The following is a 16456-nucleotide window of genomic DNA, read 5'->3' as shown; positions in this document are numbered from 1 at the left end:
CAACGTTCAATTATTTGAACATCCCAGCGGTGAAATAATGGTACCCCACGGGTGTGCGTCTACGCAGAGTCCGTGCACCGATTCTTCGTCATTCCCACATAGCGATGTCTAATTATCTGTTACTGAGGCTCGCCGGTTCTGCGATCGGCACCTCGAGAACTCTCGTAGGAATCCCGGAGGTGTATTCGAACATCGTAGAATGAACGGATGCGAAAGAACTCGCGAAACCATCTCGATCGCAAAGAACAAGAGCACGGCGAAGATATAGTCGGGAAAAAATGTGAAAGTGTATCACCTCGACGATGAACTACACTTTGAATTTAATGTCAGTGGCACACAAGTCGTGTTCTTATTATCACCAATCCAGTTTATCAGTGATTCTCTGATTTGCGTTCTCAAATATGTATAAATATTATGTAATACGTTATATATAATATAGGATACTTTTCGATTATCATTTAATGGTGTACTGTAGAAATTGATTAAGATCGAAAATCCTGATATGAAAATGTCGAAGCAATAGCTTTCCCGTTATAATCGATCAAAGCTGGCGAAAGATATTGCGTAGACTTCACGAACTCAAATCTATAACTACGCTGATACACGTACTGATCAATCACTTGTTTATTGATTTTCGCAGCTCAGGTAATACTGCTTCATATTACTATTCGGCTGATTTTATCTTTTGGTTTCTTATGTACATGTACGAGACATATTATAGCAATCAGTTGCTGCTATAACGAGTTGATTAATAGTCGAACATATTAAATGGCACAAGTTGGTCCGTTTTTATTCGTATATCATTATGATTAGATGTGTAATGGTTAAACTTAGCTTGGAATTTTTCTAAATTGGATTTTAATTTGATTAAAAGTCCAACTTTAAATCTTAAAATTTTATCCGATAAAAACTTACAAAAGCCCTCCACTATACCCGCCGATTCCAATCGGCATGGCGGCAGTTTCCTTTTCTTTTAATATGTATTTTTTGTTTCTTTATTTTTAATTTTTTACTTTATTTTTTGTTTAATTTTTTAATTTTGTATTTTTTAATTTCTATACTTTGTCATTTTATAATATTTATTTTATTATTTTTTGTATAATTTATATTACATTAAAATATAACTTTTTATCTTTTTCCACTAATTTAGTTTTACGAAAACAAAAAATAATTTTAAATTACAATATTTAAAATAATAAAATGCAATACGGTATTATAAAATATACAGTACAGTAAAATATTTAACAACATTATTTGTACATTCAAGAAGTTTATTAATGGGGAATAAAAACATCCAAACAAGCATAATAACAAAATCATAACAATTAATTTTTATATTCGATTTTTGACTGTTAATTACATCGACATATGAGAACATAATCATAAAACATTTATTGTTATTTAACGTTTTCGAAAAACATAGTTTAAAAAGCTTTATATAAAACTCGAGCAACTACGACCAAAATAAATTTAAATAATCAATTTTGTTTCTCAAATATAAGAAAAAGTAAATAATATATGTAGAAAGACACAAATACCGCTTTCCAAAAAGATCGGTAACAAAAAATTATATACTTGATAGCACTCCCCGGAAAATTCTACCCCTGTTTGATCTACAATTCTTTGAAATTCGGTGAATTATTTCCCGAAAAATTAGAAAAATTAGAAAAACCGGTTTCCAGAAAATTGATAACAAAAAACTATACACATAGTGGCACTCCCCGGAAAATTCTACCCCTATTTCATATAATTTTGGTAAAAATTATTTGAAAAAATTTCGATACCGGCTTCCAAAAAATCGGTAACGAAAAATTATACACTTCATAGTACTCCTCGAAAAATTCTACCCCTGTTTGATCTATAGTTTGTTGAGATTTGATCAATTATTTTTCGAAAAATAGGAAAAATTAAAAAAATTGGTTTTCAGAAAATTGGTAACAAAAAACTATACACATAGTGGCACTCCCCGAAAAATTCTACCCCTATTTTATATATTTTTGGTAAAAATTCGGTTCAGGGGTTTGGCCTGAGCGTTGATGAGTCAGTCAGTCAGTCAGTCAAGACAGTCGTAAAAAAAACACATTTTACCCCTTTTCACCCCCTTAGGGGTGGAATTTCTAAAAATCCTTTCTTAGTGGGTGCTTATGTCATGAGAGGAATACACCCTCCAAATTTCAAGTCTCTAGGTTCAGGGGTTTGGCCTGGGCGTTGATGAGTCAGTCAGTCAGTCAGTCAGTCAGTCAGTCAGTCAGGACATCTTCCTTTATAGATATAGATATATATATTATTTAAATTATTTATTATTTAAATTTATTTTGGTTTAAATTTATTTATATTTTTATATATATATATATATATATATATATATATATATATAAAAGAGTAAATAATAATAGGTATATTCTACGAGATTATTAAGAAAAGACAGACAAAAAAATAAACATAGCTTCAGTGTAAGCCAACGATTAAATAAGATAAAAAATGCAATTAAAAGTTCAGGAATGCGAGTAAACTGAATGGTAATATTTCAGACTCGATATTGCAATACGTGTAACTTTGATAATATATCTTTGATAATATATCTTCGATGCAACGAGTCCTTTATTATTGCTTTATGTGACGGCGAATGTAATTTGAAGGACATGCAGCGTTCTTTCACGTATATACGATTTCGGTATCGACAAGTGATCGATCACACAAATCTAATGTCTTTTTACCTTTACTTTCTAAAATCTTATGGATCTTAAAACACATCGAGAGAAATTGCAAGAAACTGTATTATCATCGCGTTCAATGAAGGATAACTGGTCCAACGATTTAGTCAAGTCAAGGCCTTTCCGCCTGGTGGAACGCCAATTAATATATCCAATACGGAAAAAAACAATCTTTAAATTAGAGAGCGAGCTCAATGTGCTCTGTTTCTATCCATCCTCACGGGATCAATCCGCGAAGGAAAGTTAAGTAATCTGTCGAACACCGTTGCAGAAGGGAATGAATCCAGAATCTTCCGGACCGCTCTCGATACCAGTGATTTTAGTAGCAAATCAACGACAGTTACCGTTGTATCGACAGTTTTTTAAATCTATATATAATGCAAATATTATGTAAATCCCGAGTATATTCGCGATAAGTAAATCGATATTCAATACTGTGTTTTAATATACGAAAGCAAAATTTACACGATAAAATATAATCCTTTTATTATTAAGAAATATATATGTATACCTTCTTATTGAAAAACAACGCATGAATAGAACTTCGCAGAAAAGTATTACGAATAAATATATTTAAAAACAATAAAATACTCTTGTCTTTATCGTAACTTATTCTATGTGAGGATATAAATAATTCTCAGAGATACTATTCAAGATAAATTGAATCCGATAACAATGGAATTTTAAAAAATGTGATGTTTAACGATATAAAATTTATTAATTTATCATTTAAATGGTTCCTTAACAGAAATCAAAATTTAAAGAATAAAATATAATAATAACCACACTAATCATCAAATTAATTGTAACTTGAATTTATTTATTACTTAATTATAATTAAAATTTCTCTATAAATATATAACCGTAATATCCACGTTTGTTCTATTACTATCTTTATTACTATCTTTTTATTATTAAGACAATACTAGAATATTAATACACTAATAAAAGAACGAGAGGAAGAAAGTCTTATCTCACATATACTATTTAATTAATTCGGTGATTCAACTGTAAAATGTATGGTAATCATCGGTAATTCATTGCTTCTACCGCTGTTTCCAGAAACTGCAAAGAAAATTTAAATTTGCCAAGCCTGCAATAAAAATTCTCAGCTTTCAACCGGCACCGAACTAAATATCGTAGATGGATCTCACAAAAAGTGACAAGAAATAACTCTCTATGATAAAAATCGTTTAGCCTCCCTGTCGGTACCGAATCATACATTTGCTAGCGTCCATCTGACGCGAGGGACAGTGATAAAACTCTATCGAGACAGCGATCGCACTTAAGAACGTGAAAAGAATACGGTGTCGCAATAGCTTCTAACAAATATTTAACACAAAATGTATAATTTAAGATAATGTATAATTCCGTTAGCAAATATTGATATGCAATGTGGAATCACGAATATGTTTTATAAAAAACAAAATAGAAGATTTTGTCTTCTGAATTATGACATTTATAACTGTGGCGATAATAAAAATTGTGAGTTGTAATAATTGTAATAATTGTATCAAATATTTTTGAGATTATGTTATATTATGTTATATGATAAGAAAGATGGACAAATTTCCTAAGTATAAACGAGCTAATATTTAATTGTTGACTTAACATCGAATTTTCAGTTTTAAATAAATTTGGATAAAAAATTTTTCTGATCTTATTAAACTCTTTGAGAAATTCAAAATATAAACTACTACTAGATCTTTGATGATTTTTAAAGCGAATATTTTTAACGCGTAAATTAAATAAATTTTGTGTTATTATACGCATCTGTTACATAATTTTAATATTCTTTATAATTAATTGCACAATTTAATTTATAATAAAATGTAATACTATCATAGTTAATAATAATATCCAGTTTTAGAATTTTTTTTAATAAATTTAATATTAGCATTATTATACCCCTAATTTTTATTAGCATTATTATAACCCTTATTTTTATTATTTTCATATCTATTTTTATACATTGATTGTTTATCATAACGGTAGTGTTTTCTCTTATTATTTATTTTTATACATTTTCCTATAACTATTCCTATGCTTTTTCAATTCTCGATTTATAATAATCTTCCCCATGCTTCCAAATTGTGATAGTACTCCTACCTCTCTTGAATTATATGTGTGTGTATACCATTCCTGCTAATACTATTCCTATCTATTTGATTTATCATAGTATCTCTAGCTACCCAAATTGCGATGCCCTGACTGACTAACTGTATCCGTATCCGTATTTAGTGCATCAATCTACAATCCTTACCTTAATAAGGATTCTCCAGTTGTGTATCTCACGACCGCGAATGCTACAAATCAGTGACGAACCTACTAATCCAGCATCATCACTGATCCGCGATCGAGATATGGTGAGAGAGAGAGAGAGAGAGAGAGAGAGAGAGAGAGAGAGAGAGAGAGAGAGAGAGCAAATTGAGATTTGAAATAATATTTGAATTCGCAAACAGTAGAGATGTTAAGTCACATTTTAATTCGCGATCAATTGGGATTTTAATTTGTAAGCAATCAAAATTTATTTTGATGGTACGTTTTCATTCATGACTACATACATTCAATTGCACACGTATATGAAAAAGATCAAAGATTTATCTTGTATATTTTTAAATTTAATGTTATTTGGTATCGTACACCAATCTATTTTATATATAACTTCTTTTCATTTTTCCAGCCAGATTGGTTTTATTTTTCGTTGCTTCTAGTCATATCCACATTGGCCGTATATAGCCAAAGTAGAAAAGAGAAATACTCCTTTTATTTCAGCGAATAAGCGAATAAAGATTTTACGCTTGTTTATATGATTCGCGAAATAACATGTCGAAAAGGCCATTAAAATATTAATTAAATTCGCCTAAAAAGTTTGCTAGAATATTAACTGATTGTGAATTCGTGTTCCTTCATTACACATTTTCGGTACAAAAAATTTGAAACTCTTCAGCTTAAAAAAAAATTTAAATTAACGCTTTCCGAATAGGAAAGACTCGATTACATTTCGCGAATGTAAGGAATTGTATTTCACAATAGAAATACCAAACTTCAATAACTTCAGAATTTAATAAATGAAAAATAATGAATAGAGATATAAAAATTGCTAAACGCAAACAAAATCCAAGATTCAATGTTTCTTTCGAGTTGTCAATTCATCGTTACGAATATCAAATCTCACTTTAAAAATACATCAGGTGAAAAATTCAAAATAAATGAGATCCAAAAGAAATAATACATTCCCACATAATTAATATTGTTATTAAAGTAAATTTTTTCATGTTTTCTCGTAAATACATTTTGCATATTTGTTTTTATAAATTTATATTCCTACATATTATTTCATCATTAAATTTATAATACTATCAAAATTATTTTTAATATAATATATCAAGAATATATACTTCGAAATTAAGAATTTTTAATTTTAAAATATAAATTATGATCCACTCTAATCTATGTCAAAACTTCCTCTAGTTCGCGACAAAACATATGATTCTACGTCATATTACTTTAACTGATATAAAGTCCAGTTAATAATTACTACATATGAGTGAATTTTAAAAGTTTAGGCCAAAAATACAATATAAAAGCATAATAGGTACAATAAAACACATTATAATGTAATAAAATACATTACAATAAAAAGTAATAATTATTATAATTATGGCTTTTATTAAATATATATATTATCTGGAATTTATTTAAATATTCCAAATATTCTTTTCGTTATTTATGATTGTAATACGTGCATATTAAAAAAACTCTCTGAATAAATAATTGTTTTCGTGTATCAATTTATATATTTAATTCTGGAAGAATAAAAGAGCAAAAGGATAAAAAAGAAAATAAAAACTCAATATTTGCACTGTAACAAATATTAATTATTTTTCTGATAATCTTTCATAAATATTAATTGTATTTACTTAATTAATTAATTTCGTTAATTAATTTATTTCAAATAATATTCTATTTTTTTATTTAAAGCGTTTTCTACTTTTTCTATATTTCATAAAAGTAAATAAAATATATAAATGCCCTGTCAAGTTTTTATTTTTGTGTTATTTTTGTGAGATGTGAATATCATAAAGAAACTTACATTAAAATTTTTAATTTAACTCTAGCTTGCCACACTGCGGTCCGGTAGACCGCTGGATGTTTTTCGGTTTCCTAGTTTTCACATAACAACATAATTTTCTAGTTTTCTTATAATAAGTTCAGTTTAAATTTGAATCATTTTCTTGACCTGATATTATCATAAACATCTTATTCAGAGTCTGTATTACCAATTTCTACAGTACAAGCTTAAAATATTAATTAGAATGAAAATGACAATGTGAAAAAGTCAAGCGATCTCACGGACCGGAGTGTGGGTAGCTAGGATTAAAAAGTGTCAATATTTTATATTTATTTTATTATCATAGCTTTATTATAATATTGTTTTACTTTTCTGTCTCCTTTTTTCCACTGATCTCCTTTCTGCAATATTCTAACTAAACAACAAATTGGACATTTTATCTATTACAATATATATTTAACAATTGATGCATACTTAATTTTTCCCGAATTTTATTATTAATTTATCATATCATGTCACCTCATGATGTTCCCAATTTCTTTTTTAAGATCCGACTCTATTTACATAAAATATATATGCGTGCGAGTTCACCCTCGTATGCACAATGAATAAATCATACAACAAATCATACAAAATGCGTATCAATCAATAAGTGGCACATCCAGGATTAAACATTCATTCTAATCTGTTCTAGCATATCCATTTTAAGGCAACAGATCTGTGAGATGTCATGTATTTTTATGTTGTTTTGTTAGATTGATATATACGTATCCGGATGCATACATACCTACATATATCTGATATAATTGTCACAGATTCGTTACCTCAATAAACAAGTTAATTAACCACTCACCAACCGATGCGCAACAGCGGAGTTATCTGCTACGTCGACTATGTTGATTCTGTAACATGTAAATACAAAATAAATTGTAGCCACATTCAAAATATTTAGTATTTGAAAAATTATTATTCTACAAATTAAATTCGTTTTTTAAGTAATAGATGTTTAATAAAATAATCGTATGTTTTTGAGAAAACAATCTTCAAGAAGTTTATACTTTCTTCTAAAAAAAAATAATAATTTATTTCTCTAATTCTTAGTCTTTTAATCTAGATCCAGTTAAAAGAGGGAATGGACGATTAATTCCACATAAAAAACAACGAATGAAAAATTAATTACTCACCGCAGGGTTGCTCCGCTGGCGCCCGATGCCCTCTCCTAGGGCCTCCTCCTCCTCCTCCTCTCATGTCTAGATTGTCAGATCTCCTTCTCGCCCTGCATTCACTTCCGAAAAACACCCGCGGATAACTACAATCGCGCGCGGACTAATCACCAATAAAAGTCTATTAGTCCAATTACTTGAACGGCACTCCCGAAGTTAATGCGCGACGAACCGGCTATGGTCTGTTTACTCAGCTAAATCGGCGACGGCTCTATTAGTTGAATCACTCCAAACGATTCCGTATCTATATCGCACACTGTACTCTCGATCTGTGAAAGTAGTCGGCAATTTGAAATAGGTTACGTTTCGGTCGATGAAAAAATCAAAGCGTCATACGAGAAATGTTCAATTCTAAACACTGTCGGAGAAATAATTGTCTGCTGTGGAACTAATTTGTAAATCCCATCCTCTTGGATCGCTTCGATTCTTACATTCAATAAATGAGTCGTGAAATATATCGTTTTTGTCAAATAACTATCCCCTCGTTACACTTACCTACGAATCGTCACACGTGTCAGTATAATCGCTTGTAATAATGCTATGATACTTGATATTTATTTATATTTATCCCGATCGCGTTTTGAAGAGTAACGTAACGCAGTGACACTATTGACACAGTGACAGTAGTGACACTGTGACTTCTGTCTCATTTACTTGAGTGGTGGAGCGCGAAAGAGAGGGCGCTTGTATACCTAACGACGCGCTGTTTGATTACGGCGCGAGAAATAAATACTGGGTGTGTTCCCATTTTCTCTCAGTACTACTGCCAGTACTAAAAATCTATAATTTACGTCACGTATACTATAAATTTTCAGTATTGAAAGTGAATATAAGAACACAGCCTCTAACAATAAGACTGTACGGAAGCTGGTATTAATTTGAAACGTTTGAATACTTCATACAATAAAATTATCTTGAATATTCAGTTTCTTGATTTCCAAATCAATTTTGATATATCGTACTTTAGAGATCTAATAATTGAATAATAAAATCTGTCGTATTTTGTTGGGAAAAGTATATATATAAGTATATTATTATTCTACATTATTATATTTATACTAAAATATATTATTTAGGTATACTAAAAATTTTATATCCCGTAAAAAGTAAAATTATATAGCTTTAATAAATCGATAAATTACTAATTTCGTGGATTTTACCCGACGCTCTAACCTGACCTAACATAACTGATGTAATAAATTTTTCACAATTCTGAGAAAAATAAATAAAATATTATTGATAAATGTTTAACACTAGTCTTTCCGTTGAATTATTTCATCCGACGCGACGATTTATTTCTTTTATTCCCAGTTCTCAATTTAGAATAATAAACAATTAAATTATATTTAATTTAATTTAATGAGAAATGCAAAGCGCAATATATTTGAATCTATAAAGATTGGATAGCTTGGATTATTTAAGTCAATACAAAATGCAATATATTTATTTAGATCTAAACGTCATTAAAGATATAACAATCTCTCGTAAGATCACGCTAAGGCAGTTTAAGATTCTTGTTTTCAATCTTATCTTCGATCTTATCAAGAACAAATCACGCGAAATATGTTTGGCTAAATAACCGGCGCGACGCCACAAATCGTTAATCTCGTGGAGTAATTACTGATTATTGAAACAATAGTAAAATATATTACTGTTCAATACATTTTTTGGTGCTTGTTGCGATCATGTCTCGAGAAATAACGAAACGATACGTAGAACGGCTTGCACTGCGACTTACTTGTTCGACGTACGAATGATAAGGCGGTAACCTTGTGTATATACGCAACAGCGCGTTGTATACCACAATGATACGTACCAATACGCCGCGAGCCAACCGACTTGTTGTCATAAATGACAACTCACATATTTAACGTTTTCAAAAATAAATTTATGCCGAACATTCTGCTCTTTGCGTAATAATTGCTCTTTCGTAATAATACCGATGAGTTGGTCGCTATAGCGCATTAAATTTAATGCTTATGTAAAGAATAAAATTTATCTTCGTTTGCGGTCGTAAAAGTATTTACATATAATTATCATAATTCTGTAGATATTATCAGAAAGACTTTAATTGCTCATTACTCAGGAACTATTGCGATTTCAACTTTTTCAATTTCGATTAATCTAGTTATGTTTCGTATTTGATATATGTACATGTATTTGATATACGAGATTGATAAAATTGGAGTATAATCGCGTAACATGCAACATTTGTTCACACAATTATATATGTATATTGTATATGTTATATTGTGTATATTATATATGTATATTATACAATATTTAAGGAACACCATCGTTCTTGACATGCAATCAACCACAATATAACACGATGTCAATCATACATAAATTCATATTCCGGTACGCCTACCTGTCAACTGTTCGCGTGTGTCTCGATTATGCGTCCATCTGGAGCATTGTTGAAGAATCTATGATGTCGAGAACACAAGTGTGTTCCCCCGACACATAGCCGATAGTTTTGGGACGTCAGATATTCTAATCAAGCAAATATCGATCGCGCGCGCGGTATAATTATGCACGTATTACGATTGTGGAAAATTTATATGTCAAACAATTCGTAACAAGTAACGCAATACATCGTATGCAACTGACGTCCGAAATTGTAAGAAGTTTTCGTGGAAAACAATAAGAACATTTCTCGACACTTTTATTACGGCGGCGGTTCAGTCACTGTGAAAAATGAAGGCGTCAACGCGGTAGAGCGGTATGGCGCGCAGAAAAATATTTCAAAATGTCGACGTCGGTATCAAAGAGCGTTTAAGACTGCTTAATTCTCCTCACTCGAAGACGGTAACGGCAGCTGCTGCGGCAGATACGCCGAGCAGAAAACGCTGACAACCCTTTACTAATGTTCGCAATTCCTTATTCCGCGGGGATCATTTATAAAACGCCACGAGCTGCTTGTCCACTGAGATCCCAGGATAATTTGTTTGGAATTTGGTCTGGAGATTACAGAAAGTATAACGCCTTGATTAATACCGCGACGAGATTCGAGAGGTGAATCGAGACTGGATTATGAAGAGTTCTCTCGCGGCGAACATCGATTATGCACGCTTGATTTGTCTGTCTCTCTCTCTTCGCTTTCTCCTCTTTCCTGCCGGGCTCCTCTTTAGCCGTAATTCGGTTCCGTTGTCAAGCTGGAAGACTGCATTACGCTCCGCGAGGAAGTCAGATTTTATTTGAAAAAATGGTTATATCTCTTTTAACGTTATGCAATGTTCGAAAAATAAGTACAGCCGCTAAAACGACTGCCTGGCAAAGAGTATATAGAAAATAAAATAATGGAGTTCGCATGTTCGGAACAGTGGAATTTCTCTTGCGTCAGAAAATTACTGTAATTTTAATACAGATGATATACCATTTCATCGATATCCGTTTAGAAAATTGTTCGGCTTGCGATCTGCTCGTGGGCTCTCCTACGCAGCGTACTCATACTTTATGGCCCGGAAAATTGAAATTTTACTCTGGTCTAACATTACGGAAATGTGGTGCTACATTTGAAAATTGTTATACTATTCGCTGGACCATTAACGTAGTACGAGGCAAGTTAATTAAGGGAATTCCCAGTTCAACTTATTTTCAATTCACTGGAAATAATTCGGCGTACATCCGACGCGAAAAGAGCCAATATTTTCGCTTCCGTTTGCTCGAATAATTCCTTCAAAAAATCTCGACAAAAGTGATATTCTCTCACGTCGCTAAAAATTTCAGGAATCTTTAGAACCGGTTATTGAAATATCTATACCTTTCTTTTTATTAAACTCTTAAGGCATGTGCACACATAAATACATGTATGCGCGAGGAGAAAGACGTGTAGGTTTTGTGAATCTTGCAATGCGCGGTAGGTGGGTGGACAAGTCAGGCATGCGATATCCACTTAAAAAGCCCAGTCCCGATCGTCTCGCGAATAAGCGCCTCTCTGAATAGCCTTTTCTACCTTCTCAGGAATTTAAAGATGCAAAACCGCTTCTGTGCAGATACTCGTGCACTTACTGCGAGCCGCTATACTTCGTTACAAATAAAGTGCATAGTCTCGGCAACAGCGGCAGATTGTAAGCAGACACCTAATTCAGAATTAGCTTTGCGCCTCCGGATTTCTTTGTAATCCGACTCTCCGGTAGGCTCTTTGAAACGCTTCGCATCCATCGCCTCGTATATCCCCGACGGAAAGGTAAATTTCCTATTTAGATAATCCGTCGAAAAATCGACGGAACTCGATTTTCTAGATAAGTTAAATTTACAATAATAAATCAATATATGTATCAATATATGTATCATTATAATATATTATTAAACTAGTATTAAATTTTCATTTTATCGAACAAATTCACGCAAATTTTGCACTTTTATTCATAGTAGCTTATTCTGCAGGTTTTCGATCGTTGTTCGGATGATTGAAGAAAATCTAATGTCCTAGCTTATTGTGCCGTAAATGTGATCGAATCGTCACAAGAGCGATGCGAAAGAGAGCGAGGGAGCGGACGAAACAGGGTCATCCCGCGGGCCGCTATTCCGGCGAGTATTGAAATATTTCCGACGGAATTCCCATAAAGCGCGGTTAGGATACGAATGAATGAACGGTCCGCACCCTCCCGTCGGCGCCATCGTCGCTGGGGATTCATAATTCTTTCGGGAAACTTTTTACTGTCATTTTCCACCTGTCGACCACCATTCTCACCTGAAATAAAGACCGGCTACAGCCTATACAGGGGCTATTGTTCGCCGCTGTCGAAACGGTTATCGATCCGTCGATGCAGACCGACGACGCTTCATCGATAGGTCGACCTTTGCCACTTGCATCCGCCCATGTATCGGCGTCAAGTGTGCCTGTGCAACAATCTGCAGCACGACGCTTCGTGTTTACGTTAGCAGCCAGCGACGGTTTGCGCGAAGCAATTTGTCAGCGCGATGACAAGAGAGACTCTACTTGCAAACGTCTCTCCATCCGAGCTCGCGGCGCAAAGTTAGGCTGGTGTCACGAAGCTGCAACTTTTCCTGACTGACGTCCCTCGGACGTTCTTTTTCTGTCGCGCGCGAAGAAGGTCGCGTCCCAGTTTTCCGCGAGAGTAACGAGCGCGCTCGGAAAAGACTCTCGTTAATTTATTCAAAACGTAATCGAGTTTTCCGGGAACGAAGTTCGGTGACTTGTTACACGAGAATAGTTGCCCCAACGAAGTTTCGAGCGAATCCGGGAGATTCGTTCGGAGTTTTTACATTTCTCAGAAAACTGCTTGATATTACAGAGCGCGCGTCCATCACCGGAAATAAATCGTAAAACGTAAACAGAGTTGCAGAGGCTGTGGCGCGCGTTAGTCTATATTTTCGCTGCGCGCGTTTAACGCTAAACCGCTGTCGCGTCGTCCGGTCATAAAAGTACATACAAAAGTTACGGAACTGTTACGCGTTCCGAAAAAGATTTTCGCGCTACGGTTGCTAAATCTCTACAAATGGTTCCTACACAATTCGGAACCGACCAACTGTGACCGTTGCCAATTTTATTCGGCGATACGTCGCAGACAGAGTGAGCCTTCGATTTTTATCGGATTTCTGTGCCTCTGTGGTCTCGTCCGATGATTGCAGTTTTAATCAATACGCCATACGGCATCTGTTAGCGAAATAATTGCATGCGTGCCGTCTGCCGTGTCCCACCCCGCGCCGGTGTGAACAAGCGAACAGTGCGACCCTCGATTACGATAATCGCGTTGATTGTTTACAGGCCAAACTCCCTCCGAATGGCAGAAATTAATTCGAATCGAAATCAGAAGATCCGCAAATTGCACGCGAGCAATAAATACCCGCGATTGTTAAACGAGTGAAACATTCGGCGCTGTAAAATGAACGATAATGTAATCAGTGTACCGTACGAGAATTCAAACGGGAAAAATACGACGATTTACCGAATACGCGTCGTGTTTTTCGAAGATTGGATATTTCGGGCGTGAAAATGACTGATGTTCCAATTATCGATTTGTACAGCGCAGCGGGCACGAGGACCTATTTTATTCGTTCTTGGACTGTTTTCCAGGTTCGCATTAGTCATTAACCATCTCGTCAGGGTACACTTAAAGCCCCGATCATTTCCCATCTCCCATTATCGACACCTTCTCTCGATGTTAAACGCAAATTTTCCTCGTTAATGTCGGAACCGCGAACGTAAGTATCGTGATTGCGTATGGAATATCTACGCGAACTTTATAGCGAGAGCCCCGTGCTTCGGTACACGCAGGATGTTAGTTCGTCTGATTTCACCGAGAATATTCCCGTATTCGCGTCGGCAAGTAATACTCTCATCACGAGGAGTCCGCGATGTAATTTTCCCGTATGATTTATGGCGGCTATAATGACCGAACGAAGGTCACGATCCCGACGAGATCTTCTGGAATCGATCGAAGTCGGACGCAAGCCGCACACCTATACTTTCGAATTAACGTAAGCCAGGAAACTCTATACTTAATTTATTTCCCTTTTGAGTCCAAATTATTTGCGACATTGTGCATCTCTCGCGAATTAGTTCAAAGCGATCTTAAAGATCTCTTTGACACGTTATTCAAAGGCGAGTTTATCTCGCGAATCCACTCGGCAGCAATTTTACTCGGCACGTCGGATCATCGTTACATCTCGTGAGTGTACTCAACAAAAGGCCAATCTCATCTTTAAAGTCGCTGTAAATCATACGCGACGAGGTAACAATCCACCTCGCGTACTCGTTAACGCACGCACGGCGGTATTCGCGGCCGAAGGAAACGTGCTCGCGCCTCGGCGGCCTCGCGCCGAGCGAAACGGCCCCGTCTAGGACAGCGTCTACCACGCCGCGTTTAGCCTCACGGCGTCAGGTATTTCGCTACCGCTTACCTGTCCGGCCAGTTTTTGTCGGTCAGGTTTGTTCGAGCTGCGCGCGAACGGACGGACTAGCGCCGCGTTACCATTGCGCGCTAGCTCGGCGAGATTGAATTCATCAAACATCAAACGTCGGCTTACGTCGGCGCTGATCGGGAAACGATGGACGCGCCGCGCCGAGTCGACGAGGTCGTTTGCATCGGCCGATATCTCGATCGAAGCTGATAACGGTTAATAACGAGTCGAAGCGAGGCAAGATCTTAACGGATACGATCGAGCTGATTATACCGGGTGGAGGCAGCGGACTGGGGAAACGAGATAATGCGCACCGCGCATGATTTCCGACTACGTTGTTCCGTGGCAAACTGACTTTCACTTGTTGCTCTCGAGCGGCGTCTCTCTTTCGAGGTAGATCGCGCCGCGCCGGTTTTCGCGTACCGTTGTGACCGCGACCCACGACCCCGAACTCGCGTTCGGTATTTCGGCATTTCGCGATCGCGCATTCCTCACTTTGAACGTATACGCATATATAGAACGACACACATTCGGCGAGCGAAACACATGCGTTCGCAAAATAAAATTTTCAACGATCTGACAAAGCGTATTTAGCTTCGGCGGCCGTGCGCTTTCGGCCGCCAGCAACGGGAGTAGGAGCGACGTTTGCGGTCTAATCAGCACCGTTGCTTGGAACCGCGTAATTGCGGACGCCGGTGAAATACTGCGGGGTAGCCGTCTCCGCGCGCGAATGCGTGCGTATACATGCATTCGTGGGTGTGCGTGTGCATGTATGCGCGCCCGTACACCTCGACGTCTGGTAGTTAATGGATGCTTAGAGGTTGATAGCCTTGAGTCCAGTATAGGCCAAGACGGGCTCTACCACGACCGACTGATTCTTTGGCTTCACATCTTCTCTTCCTTGCCCCGGTCACTCTTCACCTCTTGGAGAAGCGCTGCTCTTCCTATTACTCTCGTTCTTCCATCCATCTCCTTCTTCGTCATCTCCACATCTTCTCGTCGTACTCACTCCCGCGATTCTTCATAGCAAAATGCTTGGCCTTCTATCAGAAATCGAAAACAAATGATGTGAAATGTTAATACATATAACTTGGTAGTACTTGCATTTTGACTGGAACTAGTAAACATCGATTATTTAAATCGAAATACATCTTCGCGTATATTTATCTAATTACATCAATTAGTTAACAAAAATATCAATAAATTTAAAATAAATAAAAAAAAAAGATAAATATTAATATATTTTTATATTATATATTTGTAACAAAATTTTATTAAATAAAGTAATATAAAATTTTACCAATTTTATTAATTTGTATTATATCTCTAATATTACTTTATGCTCCTAATTGTAAAATATATTTTAATCATACACACACACTCTTACACACTGTCACCTGAAATTCTTTACGCAATTTATTATCTGTATTGAGATATTCCAATACATGTACAATATATAATTTTTGTCCTCCCCTATGTCGCCGCGCCGATCGGCTCTTTTACAAAGTTGGAATTTCAATACTTTTTTTTTTTTTTTTTTTTTTAAAGAGAGCTCATCCCTTTTGTCATGG

The sequence above is a fragment of the Temnothorax curvispinosus genome, unplaced genomic scaffold (genome assembly GCF_003070985.1).
Source record: "Temnothorax curvispinosus isolate PA1 unplaced genomic scaffold, ASM307098v1 QBEX01010053.1, whole genome shotgun sequence".
NCBI classification, from domain to species: Eukaryota; Metazoa; Arthropoda; class Insecta; order Hymenoptera; family Formicidae; genus Temnothorax; species Temnothorax curvispinosus.
The sequence above is the reverse complement of the archived record's forward strand: the minus strand, read 5'-3'. Positions refer to the sequence as shown.